Source organism: Lipotes vexillifer, unplaced genomic scaffold, assembly GCF_000442215.2.
Source record: "Lipotes vexillifer unplaced genomic scaffold, Lipotes_vexillifer_v1.1 scaffold205, whole genome shotgun sequence".
NCBI lineage: Eukaryota > Metazoa > Chordata > Mammalia > Artiodactyla > Lipotidae > Lipotes > Lipotes vexillifer.
The window spans coordinates 1,049,346-1,067,078 of NW_006781396.1; the positions used below are offsets into that span (position 1 = coordinate 1,049,346).

General features: G+C 37.5%; 1 protein-coding gene across 3 annotated transcripts in view; it reads left to right on the top strand.

Annotated features, from left to right (window-relative positions):
- Nucleotides 1–17,733, top strand: part of MICU1 (mitochondrial calcium uptake 1) — a 219,321-nt gene that overhangs the window by 156,893 nt on the left and 44,695 nt on the right. The window lies entirely within an intron of this gene.

Consider the following 17,733-nt stretch of genomic DNA (forward strand, 5'->3'; position numbering starts at 1 on the left):
GTCTCTTTATTTTTCTTGCCAACATAATAATTTGCATACATTCAATAAGAATCTGTCCTACTTTCTTTTTTTTCTGAGTTTCATTTTATTTATATTTTTAAACAGCAGGTTCTTATTAGTTATCCATTTTATACATATTAGTGTATATATGTCAATCCCAATCTCCCAATTCATCCCACCACCACCACCCCCTGCCACTTTCCCCTCTTGGTGTCCATACGTTTGTTCTGTACATCTGTGTCTCAATTTCTGCCCTGCAAAATGGTTCACCTGTACCATTTTTCTAGGTTCCACGTATATGCATTAATATACAATATTTGTTTTTCTCTTTCTGACTTACTTCACTCTGTATGACAATCTCTAGATCCATCCACGTCTCTACAAATGACTCAATTTCATTCCTTTTTATGGCTGAGTAATATTCCATTGTATATACATACCACATCTTTATCCATTCATCTGTCAATGGGCATTTAGGTTTCTTCCATGTCCTGGCTATTGTAAATAGTGCTGCGATGAATATTGGGGTGCATGTGTCTTTTTGAATTACAGTTTTCTCTGGGTATATGCCCAGTAGTGGGATTGCTGTGTCATATGGTAATTCTATTTTTAGTTTTTTAAGGAACCTCCATACGGTTCTCCATAGTGGCTGTGTCAATTTACATTCCCACCAACAGTGCAAGAGGGTTCCCTTTTCTCCACACCCTCTCCAGCATTTGTTGTTTGTAGATTTTCTGATGATGCCCATTCTAACTAGTGTGAGGTGATACCTCATTGTAGTACACTCCTCGACAACTTTTGATAGAGTATTGCGCTCATTATTATTTCCTTAGCGACTGGCACAGTATCTGACACAAATTAGATGCTAAGGAAATAGTGATGAATAGTCCCTCAGATATGGACAAAAGCTTGAGGAAGGTTCACACACATGCACACACCCTCTCAATCTCTCTCATAATGGCATCATTATGTTTTAGTAAATTAGGCACCTTTTGGGTTATCTACTCAACTTCCAACAATTCCCTCTTCTCCAGGATTTGTCCCACCCTACCTCCCAAACACAGGTGTGGGCTCCTGGAAGCCATATTTGTACCTTGTGCCTCCCACTGCTTCTCCTTCCATCATCCTTCCCTTCCCCCACCTCAGCTAATTGGATCGGCAGTGGATACCCAACCCAGGTTGTACCAATCAGTTTCTCCATAGGAAATTTGAAATTGGTACTAGGGATTGTTGGTCTTTTCTGATAGTTGCACTATAACATACAAACTCCAGAACTCCAGGGTAACCATCTGCTGCCCACTGTGTAGACCCATGAAGTGCAGAGAAAGAAAGACTAACAGAAAACGAGGAGTGAGGCAGCTACATAGAAATGAGAGCCCTGACAATGTTCTAGTCCTGGCTTTCAGTATTTTCCCTTTCACGAGCTTGCTTTTGTTTCTTGGGGCTCGTAAACTTCTTTTTTGCTGAAGCTAACTTGAGTTGGTTTCCATTATATGCAACCAAAAAGAAGCTTTACTACAACTAGAAAAACTAAAAATAATGACCTCAAAACATGCCCAGAATAAGACTCAGTAGTCTCTGAACCCATAAAGTAAATGAACAAACTTCAAATGACTTTCAGGTGCCTTATAGGGTATCCTAGTGAGTTTAGATTATTTTAACTAACTGCCACGTTGAAGAACCGTATGCTTAAGCATGAAGAATTCCTAATTAGCTCTTTTTAAAAACTGAGAGGCTACCACGTAATTGAGAAGTATCTCCTATGTCTCTTAATTTGCTTTTAAATAAATGAAAAACTAACATTTAAGAAAAACCTTCTTAATTAGCTCAGTGACTTATAAAAACAAAAAAACAGAAAACCTTTAGTGCTGAGGGATTTAACATATAACCTCACTCAGTGGTTACTCGTTGGTCTCTAAAATATGTAATTGGCCTGGCAGAGACAGCTAAACTTCTTGTTAACCTAGAATACAATAGAAATAGAAAGAAAGTTCTCTTTCTATTTCTAACCATTGTCATCTAAAAGAATTTAATGACTTTCTTCCATTTTCTTCCAAGCCACTGACACTCATTCTACAAGCTTTGACATCTTGTATAGGCAGTGACAACAATGTCACAACTGCTGCCTGGCCAACAGCAATTGTAAGAAGCATATTGCTTTCAGAGGTATTAAAATGTAAAAAATATAAATAAGTAAAAAGTAATGTTACATAATGTTATCATGCCTATAATCATGTCAGTAATACACATTCATGTAGGGTAATTTTAAAACCCACCAGACTGTGTTGTGGTCTTGGCTTTGTCCCATTTACTCTTCATATCTCAGGTTCCTCTTATGTAAATGGAGATAGTCACCATTATACCTATTTTTTAAATTTATTTGTTTGTTTGTTTTTATTTTTGGCTGTGTTGGGTCTTTGTTGCTGTGTGTTATTATACCCATTTTACAAATGAGGGAACCAAGGGTTAGAAAGGTGAAATAGATTGCTCAGGAGTTTACAGTTGGTAAGTGACCAACTGTAAAAAAAAACAAACTCAAGTCAGTCTGACTGCAGATCCTATATCTTGCCACTGTAATATATTGGATTCATTTATACACCCCAATAATCAAGATCTCTGATGTGGACACAAGAAGAATACCCTAATTCTTCCAGAAAGCCAGAATGGAGAATAAATAGAACTGCATAAAGTTATTTCCCAGAGGCTACCAAGCTAGAATTTCAGTGAGTAAAGACTAAATGAAAAGACTCCTGCAGATACCTTCAACTGAGTATAGATCCTACATTTCAGACTTTTAATTTAGATGAGTGGGTCTCCGTGTTTTGATCAAAATATTCTAATTTTCCTAATGGACTAAAGTGTGACTATAATGATTTTATGACATCTACCCTGGCTTGAATTTTATGAATATTCATGATATAGTAGTTTTCTAATACCAAGTGACAGAAGAAGGGAAACTTTACTGATGGGTTTTTGTGGTTTTTACTTGAATGAATAAATGTACCTGCCTTTCTCAACTAATATATCATTCCAGCATAGTTCTCAGACTCTGAGTACAAATTATTTTGGCCTACAGAGTCTGGCATTGCCTATCTTGTCTGCTTCCTCCTGTGTGCTTATTGATTTACCTACCAATTTTTATTCTTTCTTTTAGTTTGTTAGATGCAAACTGAATATTATTGAGAAATTTTATGTATAACTGGACTCAGGTAAAGGAGCAAATGGAGCTTCATAGCAGAGCCCACAGCTAATCACATCCTTGAAACTCCAGGGGCAATATTAGGATTTTTTTTTTCTCCCCCTGAGAATAATTACAATTCTAGAGGAGTGGCACAGTCTTTCCTTCGGTATTCAAGGGTGTAGGCTGAAAAGGGTGTCTTAGGCTCCTACTAGATGATAAGTAAAGAATTGTAGGTGAGTCTTATAAATGAGGCAGAGATTTAATCAGCCAACCAAAATTATTTATTGAGCACATGCTGTGTGGCCCAGCTCTGGGTACGACACAGTTAAAAATTCAAGGCATGGACTCTTCCTTCAAGAAGTATATAATATTAGGGACTTCCCTGGTGGCGCAATGGTTAAGAATCCACCTGCCAGGGCTTCCCTGGTGGCGCAGTGCTTGAGAGTCCGCCTGCCGATGCAGGAGACGCGGGTTCGTGCCCCGTTTCGGGAGGATCCCACATGCCGCGGAGCGGCTGGGCCCGTGAGCCATGGCCGCTGGGCCTGCGCGTCCGGAGCCTGTGCTCCGCAAATGGGAGAGGCCACGACAGTGAGAGGCCCGCATAACGCAAGAAAAAAAAAAAAAAAAAAGAATCCACCTGCCAATGCAGAGAACACAGGTTCGGTCCCTGGTCCAGGAAGATCCCACATGCCGCGGAGCACCTAAGCCCGTTCGCAACAACTACTGAGCCTGCATTCTAGAGCCCACAAGCCACAACTACTGAGGCCGCGTGCTGAAACTACTGAAGCCCACACACCTAGAGCCTGTGTTCTGCAACAAGAGAAGCCACCACAATGAGAAGCCTGTGCACCACAACAAAGAGTAGCCCCTGCTTGCTGCAACTAGAGAGAAAGCCCACATGCAGCAACGAAAACCCAACACAGCCAAAATAAATAAATAAATAAAATAAAAAGAAGTGTATAATGTTATGAGAGATATATGTACTTTCAAAAAAGAAAGGAAAATATAATGCAAATTATTTTCTTCTATGAAGCCTAGACCTTACCTATTGTAAGATTTCAGAAAACCCAGGAAAATCAAGTGTGTTTTGGAATAATCAGTAGGGCCACAAAGAGAGGTTAAGTTCAAGAAAGGACAGGGTTTGTACATATAGATAAGAAGGGGGAACAGCATCCCAGACAGGGAAGATAAGGAAAAACCCAAATGCTTAGCATAAAACGAAGTCCTTTCCCTAGAGCCATGAGGTATTCCAAATCCTTTCACAGCTGATGAAAGACTCCTTTAGAATACAGAATGTCTAAAATTGATTGAATTCTTCTTGCCGTAGAAAGGCTTTATGTTTATATTTTATTGTTATCAAAAAACATTAGGTACATAATGAACACAGCTTGGGGGAGTTTATATTGCATATTATAGTGAGTTGATGGCTAATTTGCATCATGCTGGTGAAAACCACACAACTCAGATTGGGACTTTTTTTTTTGACTGCGTTGGGTCTTCGTTGCTGCACGTGGGCTTTCTTTAGTTGTGTCAAGTGGGGGCTCTAGGCACGCAGGCTTAGTAGTTGTGGCTCGCAGGCTCTAGAGCACAGGCTTAGTAGTTGTGGTGCACGGGCTTAGTTGCTCCGCAGTATGTGGGATCTTCCCAGATCAGGGCTCAAACCCATGTCCCCTGCATTGGCAGGCGGATTCTTAATCACTGTGCCACCAGGGAAGCCCTCAGATTGGGATTTGAACCCACTGTCTTTTAATTGAGATCACATACCTGGTCTCAGGACTTAATGAAGCTCAGGTTCTTTATGTCTCATTGCAGAAAGAATTCAGTGAGAGACAAAGTGATAGGTAAGAAGTGGGATTTATTTAGAGAGATACACATTCCATAGTCAGAATGCAGTCCATCTCAAAAGGCTAGAACGGCCTTGGGAGAAACACACTTCACAGACAGAGTGTGGGCCGTCTCAGAAGATGAGAGCCTCCGAAACATGGAGTGGTTGGTATTTATGGGCTGGGTAATTTCATAGGCTAACAAGTAGGGGATTATTCCAACGATTTTGAGGAAGGGGCAGATTTCCAGGAATTGGGCCACTGCCCACTTTTTGGCCTTTTATGGTCAGCCTTGGAACTGTCATGGTGCTGGTGGGTGTGTCACTTAACATGCTAACACATTACAGTGAGCGTATAATGAGGTTTAAGGTCCACTGGAAGTCAACTCTTCTGCCATCTTAGACCTAACCGGTTCTAACCAGTCTTTGTCATATCCTCAACGGCTCCGTCATTCTTTTAAAAGTTGTGCTCTGCCCCCTTCCCTGCTGTTTCACTGGGGCCCACTAAAAATGTATATCCTCCTTGCCTCTATTAGGCAAGTTTTAATATTCTGATCATTTGCCAGTAATTGCTGTCTGCTGACTTAGAGAGTTTTTCTCCCATTATGGAAGTGGGAGAAATTACCCGTATTCTCATATGAAAATCGTAGCAAGAATTGTTTGCTTCTCTCCCCATTTTTTTTTTGATCATGTAGTTTTTGACCTTTATTTTATTGATATGTCTTACCTTAATTGACTTTCAGTTGTTAAACTATCCTTTCATTTATGGGATATATTTCACTTGGTCACAGTATTTAATTCCTCTTATATGTTGCTGGATTGGGTTTGCTAATATTTTGTTGAGGCTTTTATTTTTCTTTATTCAGTCATTCACTGTGATGAGGAAGTGATTAACTATGAATACACCAAGCCCAGAGTAAACTGTATGCCTTAATTGTCATCATTATTTTTTAACAGCTTTTCACACTGGTTCCTGCCTTCCAGTTCACTACACCTATAGGTAAAATCAGCACATCAGGCCTTTTATAGTGGTCATTAGGTGTCAAGTAATGAACATGCTAAACCTCCAACTTTTTTCTGAGTGCTGACCTACTGTCAGCAATGCTTGGACAAAAGCAGTATGGAAATATGTTGTATTTTCAGCTAGACAGTAGATCCCAGAGAGCTATCTGCAGAAATAATGAAGTCAGAGGAAAACAAACTGACACTCAAATGAGAAAAAATAGCACTTTGCTTTCCTACCACGATTAGTCCTTGGTTCTTATCTCCTAAAATTGGAGCTTTTATATTTTTTTCCAATAGATAGTCTTTCTGTTTTCCAAAACTCTTGTGATCTCATGAAAAGAAGAATGGCCTTGAGCTCTGAATAATGTTGGGCCTCAAATCTCAAAGGAATATATAGTGCCAAGACTAAGGTTTTGTTCATGTTGCTGCGATTTGGAATAAAATGGTTGTTGAAAACAGAAATTTGATATGGTAAGATCTACTGCTTGCTGAAAGAGTTATCTTAGAGAAAAAAATAGTTTGAGACTAACGTGATATAGCGATTCCATGTGGAAACACTAACTTCATGGATTGATTGGAATATTAAATAGCTGTTAACTTTGCCAGAATTGGGGGCTTGTTCATATTGATCAAGATCATATCTTAGGAAAAAATAACCACACAAATTTTGTATAATTCAAAATGCTGTGTGAATTAGTGTATAGAAAGCACTTAGAACAGGATCTGGCACATAATAAGTGCTATATAAGTATTTGCTATTATGAATAATAGGGAATGGATTATTCTTTAACAACCTGAAGAATTTTTCTAACTAAGTCCTTTTAGGCCTTCTTTTCTTTGGAACTGAACTATTTTTTTCTTGCTTTCTCCATCACTCCGTAGCTGATTATATACCTTTAAACAAAAAAAGGAAGTTAACTGGAGTGAATTTCCTTGAGCTTATTCCCTCAATAAGGAGAATCTGGTTAAGTTAGGCTTAAATGACCCCATTTTAGTCTAAATTCCCAAACATTAAGACTAATTTTAAAAAAAGTCAACAGACTGGAGGATTTTATTTTTTAATTTAATTTAATTTAATTTATTTATTTATTGGGGTTTTTTTTAAGATTCCCAGTTGATTTTATTTTTTTAATTAATTTTTATTGGAGTATAGTTGATTTACAATGTTGTGTTAATTTCTGCTGTACAGCAAAGTGAATCAGTTATACATATACATATATCCAATCCTTTTTAGATTCTTTTCCCATATAGGTCATCAGAGAGTATTGAGTAGAGTTCCCTGTGCTATACAGTAAGTTCTTATTAGTTATCTATTTTATATATAGTAGTATGTATATGTCAATCCCAATCTCCCAATTTATCTTTTCCCCCACTTCCCCCTTGTTAACCATTGGTTTATTTTCTACATCTGTGACTATTTCTGTTTTGTAAATAAGTTCATTTGTACCATTTCTTTAGATTCCACATATAAGCAATATCATATGATATTTGTCTTTCTCTGTCTGACTTACTTCACTCAGTAGTATCTGGAGGACTTTTTAAAACAAACTTAGCTTTTGTTCTGAGGATTTAAATCACTTTCATTGATTGACACTGAGGAATATGTTTTAATATTTTAGGTTATGTATCCTTTTTTTAAATGAAGAAATGATATGTCAATACTTAATTAGCCTCTTATCTAACAAGGAAAGAGCTGCTAGATATAAACCAGTGAAACAAGTTGCAGAGAGAAAGATCCATGCGTTTCACCACAATAAAGATTTAAAACTTGTGTACATAAAACGGACTTAAACAAAATTAAAAGATGGGCAAAATGGGTAAAAAAATTTATACTGTATTAATTAAGGGCAAATATTTTTAATCTTATAAATTAATGAGACAAATATCAGCACTTCTGTAAGTAAATAGGCAAGGAACATAAAAAATTCAGCAGAAGAAATAGAAATGAGCAGTACACATGTTTGAAAAACGGTCAGCCTCACTAGTAGTCAAAGAAATACTCATTAAAATGGGTTACCATTTTTACTCTAGCAAAGATTTTTTAAAATTATAACTGATGTTGTCAAGGGTGTTCTAATATACTATTAAGATTATAAATTGATACATCTTTCTGGAGATTAATTAGGCAATATATGTCAAAAGCATTAAAGAGTTTATACCTACCTTTTTTTTTTGAAACATAGCTTGAAGATATCTCCAAGTTATTCTTTTTTTTTTTTTTAATACATTTATTTATTTATTTATTTTTGGCTGAGTTGGGTCTTTGTTGCTGTGTGGGCTTTCTCTAGTTGTGGCAAGTGGGGGCTACTCTTCATTGCAGTGCGCGGGCTTCTCATTGCGGTGGCTTCTCTTGTTGCAGAGCACGGGCTCTAGGCGTGTAGGCTTCAGTATTTGTGGCTTGCGGGCTTGAACCCATGTCCCCTGCACTAGCAGACAGGTTCTTAACCACTGCGCCACCAGGGAAGCCCTATACCTATCATTTTTACACACACTAGATTGGCAAAAAATTAAAAGTCTGACAATACCAAGTACTGGTGAAGGTGTGAAGCAATGGGAGCTCTTATACATGGCTGATAAAAGTATTGGTGTGATTCTTTCGGAAAATAATTAGATATTACCTTGATAAGCCAGTAGTTCCACTTCTAGATATATACCCTAGACTTGGAACTCTTGTTACTGTTTCACCAGGACACTGGTATAAGAATATTCATAATAGCATTGTTCATAATAGCAAAAGGCTGACAATAACTCAGATGTCCATCTATAGGAAAACTGATAAATAGTGGTATTTTAAAATACTAGAAACCTATAGTAGAGTAAAAATGAAAGAAGCATGCTTAAAATGTAGCACCATGGATGAATTCTAGAACTACAATGTTGATTGAAAAAAGCAAATCTCAGAAGAGTACATCCAGCATGATACCATTTTATAAAGTTCAAAAGCAAGAAGAAATAAATAATATTGTTTAGGGACACAAACATGTTTTAAACTAAACAAAAATAACAAGACAATAAAGAAAGAAGTCCAGTGGTGGTTACCTCTTAGGGGAGGCAGAGGGATGAGCTTCAACTGTTCGTTCTAATGCTTCCTCTCTCAGATTAGTGGTAGGTTCATGGGTGTTTTTTTTAATTATGCTTCATGACTTGTCTAATATATATATTATTTTGTATATATCAAATACTTCATAATAAAATATTGTAAGAGCCTGTAGATTTTTATTTAATAATTCATTTCTAGAGATCAACCCCAAAATAATGATGAAAAAATAAATACAGAAAAAATTTATCCCAGTGGTGATATTTATTATAACCAAAAATTGAAAAAACCTAGATGTCCAGCACTATTTTTTATATCCTGCTTTGTTCAAAAATGATTTAAGAAAGGCTTAAAGAATATATTCAGTGAGACAAAAGTAAAATAAAACTTGGCTGAGAAATGAAAGTTAAAAGATGGAAGAAGGTTGGGACTTCCCTGGTGGTCCAGTAGTAAAGAATCCACCTTACAATGCAAGGGACGTGGGTTCAATCCCTGTTCAGGTAACTAAGATCTCACATGCCACAGGGCAACTAAGCCCATGTGCCACAACTACTGAGCTAGCGCGACTCAACTAGAGAGCCTGCGTGCCGCAAACTACAGAGCCCACGCACCCTGGAGCCTGTGTGTCACAACTAGAGAGAATCTGGTGCACAGGAACAAAGAGCCCGGGTGCCACAACCAAAGCTCCCACATGCCTCAATGAAGATCCCGCGTGCCAGAACTAAGACCCAATGCAGCCAAAGATAAATAAAATAAATAAATAAATAATAAATAAATCTTTAAAAAAAAAGGTGGAAGAAGGTTCAGAGAAAGCCAGGAATAAGGTTATTATGAAAAATATGTCATAAATTCCTGTTTTTATTAGAGGGGGGCCACAAACTTGACTCTAAGATTTTAGTAACCAGGATAAAAAAGGAAACATGATTGTTGGTGCCTTTAAGATAAGAAAACAAATCAACTGTTTTGATTGAGACCAGAGAGAAGTTTCTCCCCAGATTAACTGTGTGAGCAAGTTATTTAACTTCTCTCTGCTTTTGTGTCCATGTCTATAAAATAAAATGACGACAATAATAATACCTGTTATATAACATTGTGAGGATTACATAAGGTAAGTTCCTAGGACAGCACCTGGCAAGTTAGTAAGCACTCAAATATGTTACTGATTAGCCATATTTAATGACATTCTCAGGAGTTCCCTCGTGGCCTAGTGGTTAGGATTCTGGGCTTTCACTTCTGTGGCCCGGGTTCAATCCCTGGTTGGGGAACTGAGATCCCACAAGCCTCAGGTGAGGCCAAAAAAAAAAAATGACATTCTCAAGCGTATTCTTACAGAAATCAGTATCATGGAAGTAGGTATTAAGGGAGAAATGGAGAGGTAATCCTTGCCTCAGATAGGAAATCCTCTCAACAGTAGGACAGAGTGCTGTGAATTAATTATCTGGTGTTCTGTCTCTGTTCACTTGCTACATATTTATTGAGCACCTCCTTTATGGAAGTTTTCTGTCTAGTAATATATGGCCAGATTATAGGACTTAAGTTGTTCTGCTTCAGCCACCTCTAAGTAGTTTAATCTTGAAATTATTCTGTTGTGAATAATAAATAAAATTTGTTGCATTCGCTTTTTCTGCTCTTCAAATATGAAAGTAATATTCTGTAAACAGAGACTGGCCAAAAGCAATTATGAAAAGAAAAGTGAGACCTAGTACGTTGAATTTAATTAATACCTACTAAGAACAGAATAATCAATTGAGGCACTTTCCTGAGAGGTGATATCATGGTGATAAGAATATTAATTGCTACATTTATTGGAATTCTAACTATGCGCCAAACTCTGTACTAATTTCTTTACATACATTATCCCATTTAATCCTTACAGCACTTTGAGGTTGTGAATATTATCTCCATTTTTTAGTGGGAAGATTTTGAAGCCTTAGAGGGAGTAAGTCACAGCAGCAAGTATGGGTTCAAGCTGAAATTCAGACCCAGGCCTTGCTGATTCTAAACCCTGTATTCTTAGTCATTTAAATATATTACCTTGTATGGAATGAAACCCAAACTTATCAAACCTTGAATCCCTTTGTTCCAGATTTAAAATATTTTTCTCCAACACCCTTAGTCAAATATACCCTGATTTTTATTAGCCTGTATTAAGTTCATACATCAGTCTTGTTATCTTCCTAATTTTTACTATCAGACTGGAAAGTTAATCCTTTTCTGGTCTGTGTGATTGGTACTCATGTCTTTTAGTCACTTGATTTGCTCTCCAGCATGAACTTTCTTAATTAAATGAGATAATCCTATATTACTGTACTAGATTGAAATTATGACTATACACAGCTGCCTGCTCTGTTTTCAACCCCAAGGCACTGACTCTCATCTGCCTGTTTATCTTAATTTTTATTAATTAATTAATTAATTATAGTATTTTGGCTGCACTGGGTCTTCATTGCTGCGCGCGGGCTTTCTCTAGTTGCAGCAAGCAGGGGCTACTCTGTTGTGTTGTGCGGGCTTCTCATTGCGGTGGCTTCTCGTTTGTGGAGCATGGGCTCTAGCCACACGGTTTTCAGTAGTTGCGGCACATGGGCTTAGTAGTTGGGGCATGCGGGCTCAGTAGTTGTAGCTCACGGGCTGTAGAGTGCAGGCTCAGTAGTTGTGGCACATGGGCTTAGTTGCTCCGCAGCATGTGGGATCTTCCCAGATCAGGGATCGAACCTGTGTCCCCTGCATTGGCAGGCGGATTCTTAACCACTGCACCACCAGGGAAGTCCCTTAAAAACCATTTTAAATGGAAAGAATCCTTGGATTTGAAGCAGAAGAGTCAAGCAGCTTAGTTTGGTAATCTATAACCTCATGGTCCCAGATGCTAATAGATTGTTTTGGTCCTTGCTCAGGGCACTGAACCATTTTGCCTTCATTCCAAATTGTAGGCCTTCTTCCTTAGCCAAAAGACAATCATATTAGGGTTGACAGTGAAGATGCATCTTATATTTAAAGATCAAGAAAATTCAGGCTCCAGGCAGTTTGACCTGGCGCTCTCTGATGTCGATTGCCAATTGTAGAAACATAGATTTCATATTCAAACTGTGAAATGTATGTTATGCTCACTGGGTGTTTTGCAGTAGAGAACATTGCCTGTAATCATTTTTCCTCCTGATGGCAAAACAGACAGTTTTTCTGAGACTCCTGGTAGTAGCAGCAGTGACATGGTTCAGATCTCAAAAGCCAAATACTGTCACATTGAAAAACATAGATATATTCAGCTCAGTGGCTTGAGATTACTATGCATTACTTGAATCGTACAGTTCAGAAGCAAGAAAAAGTCTATGAAGAAAATTATCATTCTGAAATACTTGTAAAAGGGCAGGGTTTACTCTGAGGGATAGACAGAGTGTCCTGAAACTTAATTTTGTGAAAGAGAATAAGGTTGACGTTTACATTTGTTGAAATATATTAACTTCAAAAGACTTTAATAAATCAAGACCCAGTTGCAGATACTGATTTCTTTTTCCTTTTACTATTTTTCTAATCTTATTTTGGCCTTTGTTTATAATACATGTTTTCTTCTCTTCCTGACTTCCCTTCTTCCTTAAATCATTTCATCTCTAGATGCTAATGGATATATAGACCATCTGTCCTTCCAAAAAGCTGTTCTTTCTCTCAACAAGGGGCAAGGGTGGGAACAAGAAGCCAGGAAAAATCTTACAGACAGTCTTTCGGCTCCTCTTCTCTGGCCCCTCTTTGCCTGCTCTGCAGCCCCCTGGGGAAACAACAGGGAGCCAACAGCTTATATCCATTTGAGAAAGTGGCAGTGGCACAGAAGAGAAAATGCTAAGTTGTTCATTTCTCTTCCTAGACTCAGAGAAACAATGCAAATGGTGAGTGGTGTGCTGGAATGCACACGTCCTGTGCCACAGGATCCAACAGAATGGAATTTCTTTTTTTTTTATTTTATTGAAGTATAGTCAATTTACAATATTGTGTTCTTTTCAGGTGTACAGCACAGTGATTCAGTATTTTTGCAGGTTATACTCCATTATAGGTTACTACAAGGTGATGGGTATAATTCCCTGTCCTATACAGTATATCCTTATTGTTTATCTATTTTATACATAGTAGTTTGTATCTGTTAAGCCCATACCCCTAATTTTTCCCTCCCTCCTTTCCTCTCCCCTTTGGTAACCATAAGTTTGTTTTCTGTATCTTTGAGTCTGTGTCTGTTCTGTATATATATTCATTTGTATCATTTTTAGATTCCACATATAAGTGATATCATACAGTATTTGTCTTTCTCTGACTTATTTCACTAAATATAATGTTCTCTAGGTCTACCCACATTGCTGCACATGACTATATTTCATTCTTATTTTTATGGCTGAGTAGTATTCCATTGCATATATGTACTACATCTTCTTAATCCAGTCATCTATTGATGGGCACATGAGTTGCTTCCATGTCTTTGTTATTGTAAATAGTGCTGGTATGAACATTGGGTTGCATGTATCTTTTGAATTAGCATTTTCATTTTTTCCAGATATATATCCAGGAGTGTAATTGATGGGTCATATGGTACTTCTATTTTTAGTTTTTTAAGGAACGTCCATACTGTTTCCATAGTGGCTGCACCAATTTACATTTGCACCAACAGTAAAGGAGGAGGGTTCCCTTTTCTCCACACCTTCTCCACCATTTATTTGTAAATGTTTTGATGATAGCCAGTCCAACAAGTGGGAAGTGATACCTCATTGTGGTTTCAATTTGTGCATTTCTCTGGTAATTAGCGGTGTTGAGCATCTTTTCATGTGCGTGTTAGCCATCTGTATGTCTTCTTTGGAAAAATGTCTATTCAGGTCTGCCCATTTACTGATTGGGTTGTTTGGGTTTTTTTTTTGATATTGACTTGTATGGACTGTTTGTATATTTTGGATATTAATCCCTTGTTGGTCTCATCATTTACAAATATTTTAAGTTTAATTAGGTCTGTTGGTTTTTGTTTTTGTTTTTTTTCCCTTTGGCCTCAGGAGACTGATCCAAGAAAATATTGTTACAATTTATGTCAAACTGTGTTTTTTTCTGGGAGTTTTATGGTTTCAGGTCTTATGTTTAGGTCTTTAAACCATCTTGAGTTTATTTTTATGTATGGTATGAGGGAATGTTCTAATCTCTTTGTTCTCCATGTGTCTAGTTTTCCCAGCACCACTTATTGAAGAGATGGTCTTTTCTCTATTGTATGTTCCCGCCCGCTTTGTCATAGATTAGTTAACCACAGGTGTGTGGGTTTATTTATTTTGTTCCATTCATCTTTATGTCTGTTTTCATGCCAGTATGCTGTTTGGATTACTGTAGCTTTGTAGTATAGTCTGAAGGAGCAATGAAAATTGTGGGTGGTGTCCTGGAACACACACATTCTGTGCCACAGGATCAAATAGAATGGAATTTCTTAATTGTCATTGAAGTGGAACTTAAGAGGCTCAATCAATATTTGGTAAATAAAATACAAGCCGGTCATATGAATTGCCTCCAGATATACAGTTAGGAACTTTCTACACTGTGACAATTTTGCAATAACCTATGTCTTTCCCCAAAGACCCTCTCATGACCTTGAGAATTACATTCATATCGTGCCACATGATGCCGAGCTATTGCCCTTGAAAATTTAGCCCTAATGCAGGTCCTTGAGAAACGACTGTTAAAGCTCCCTAGCCTAGTAGGTCTTCAGTGTTGCCCCAAATCAAATTACAGAGGAGGTAGTAACTTTGAAGTGGGCTATACTGCATGGAGCTGAGTTTTATAGTTTTTAAGCCACTTCAGGTTCCAACCACATCAAAATATTAACAATAATAATAATGATAGAAAAAGATAAGTCTGTGTTTTCAAAGAACATGAGTAAAAATGCTGATTTGAGCACTGAAATTGTTACTTGGGGATGTCCACTGGAAATTGTCTTTACTGCCTTTGAAACATTGCAGAGGTGAGGTTTTATGCACCTGTGGAGAGCAGATTAATGCAGTCTTTCATAAGCCTTGAGCACACTGCTGCTGCTGCCAATGCTATGAAAAGAGACCTTGCAACCTTGAATCTATCTTGTAGGATACAGCTTAACTCATCTAGTTCAAATGTATGGGATTTCTCCACAGCTGTGAAATCTTCCAGATAAAGGTAAAGTGAGCACCCTAAATTGTTGAAGCCTAGGACCATAGCTTTGCTTCACTTGCTTTGAAGCAGCCCAACTTTGGCAGGGGTATCACATTTCACTGAAAATCTGATTTAAACACTGCAGATAGTACTCCCATTTGCAAAAATTTTATCAGTCCTCCATTTTGTTTCAGTATGGTAAACTGAATCATAAATCAGACTTAAATCCTGAAAACTTTTGGTACTGTCAAAAATTAATCAGCTCTGTAGAAGTGATGGTATGACAAACATGAAATACTGAGTGGTAGAGTTACAAATGAGGCTTTCATTTAATATTGATGATGTTGATTTCTTTGGAAATAGTTTTGCTTCTCACTCAAATATGATTAAATCCCATTGCTTTATAAGTTTATCCAAAACAACATAATGCTGTCCTATAGGATGAATATGCACTACTGCTTAAAAGGAGGAAATAGTATGATATTGAGATACAGTCTTTGGATCCAGATAGAGCCGCGTTTGACTCCGAGCTCTAACTTCATGTTCGCTTAGTTTTCTCATCTGTAAAATGGAGCTCATAATACCTACTCCACGAGGTTGTTACAGTGATTAAATGAAAGAATATATGGGTGAAGTACCTGGCTCGTAGTACATTTTCAGTAAGTGATTGCTGTTGTTAAAATGTAATTCTGTGTCTTGCTCACTGACATAGTCTGACCGGTGAGGAGACAAATTAAGGTGTATATCAACTTACCAAGCTAACTGAGGAAATAAAAACAGAGAGGGGAATTCCCTGCCGGTCCAATGGTTAGGACTCTGCACTTCCACTAAAGGGGGCATGGGTTTGATCCCTGGTTGGGAAATTAAGATTCTGCATGACGCATGGTGCAGCCAAAAAAAAAAAAAAATTGAGAGAGAATTTCATTCTTAACTACATATTTTCTTATTTTGTGTCTTATGTGTAAATCTTATCTTGTTACTAGATGGTGAAGTTCCTAAGGAGAGAAACTGAATCTTCTCCTTTCCGGTACTTCACAATGACTAACACACTGCTAAACAACTAGTAGACATTCAGGAAATGTTTGTTGACATGACCTTACTTGGCCATGTCTTATGTCGATATATAACCTTCTTAGGAGAAGAGGATTATGCCCTGCCACATAGGAATCTGAAAGTTTCCTGGTAACTGATATTTTCCAATAAAATCATGGGGAAATTTTACCATCTTGAAATCATTTTGCTTTCTAATTGGTTTCTGGGCCTGTCTTTAGCCATTTTATTATTTATGCATTTATAAGTATCATTAACACTGCAGCTGGCATTGAGATAACTTCTCTCCATTTTTATTTTATTTTATTTATTTTTTAATTTATTTAATTTATTTATTTTTGGCTGTGTTGGGTCTTTGTTGCTGCACACAGGCTTTCTCTAGTTGCGGTGAGCTAGGGCTACCTTCATTGCGGTACATGGGCTTCTCATTGCGGTGGCTTCTCTTGTTGCAGAGCACAGGCTCTAGGCATCCGGGCTTCAGGAGTTGTGACTCACGGGCTCTAGAGTGCAGGCTCAGTAGTTGAGGCACACAGACTTAGTTGTTCCGCGGCATGTGGGATCTTCCCCGACCAGGGCTCGAACCTGTGTCCCCTGCATTGGCAGGCAGATTCTTAACCACTGTGCCACCAGGGAAGCCCCTTCTCTCCATTTTTAAATGAAAATCTTAGTTTTCTGATATTACTTAGATTAGTTAGATGTCCTTTATACTTAACCTTTCCATCTGCATGTTTAAATACACTTCATGATTTTTTAGTAGCTTTATGATAAGTATGCATGTCTAATTGAGGCATCCTACGCTCTATACATTTTTTTCAAGCTCTGTTGTTCTAGCATTTGATTACCATTTTGGGGGAAATCTGAAGACACTACTCTTCTTTGAAATGCTTAGACGTCTGAATGTATAACAATATTAAGTACAGATCAAGGAACTGATATGACTTTTACATATGTATAATTGATCAGTTTTGTAATAATTAGCTTTTAAGTTTTCTCTGAGTAGCAGGGACATGGATGATCCAGAGAGCACTTATTACTAATACTATTACTCATGAATTTGAATGGAGTTTTAACATTGTTTTTATTCCCACAAGGAAGCTCCTGATCTAGAAGGTATATAAGATGTTATAGCAGCTCTTTTTATCCGTGAGGAAATTGAGGCTTAGAATAGTTGGGTAACTTAGTGGCAGAACTGGAATAAGAACACAAATCTGCAATGAGAAGCCTGTGTACCTCAACGGAAGAGTAGTCCCTGCTCGCTGCAACTAGAGAAAGCCCACACACATCAATGAAGACCCAACACAGCCAAAAATAAATAAATTAAATAGATACATTTTTTTAAAAAAAAGAACACAAATCTTTTGTTTCTGACTGATTTTTTTAAATCTTGGTGAGAATTATAGTTCAAAATATGGTTCCAGCCATCAGCTATTCTCTGCCATCCAACACAGTTTATCATTCCACATTCCATGTCAAAGTACTTTCCATTTGACCCCATGAACACTCTTT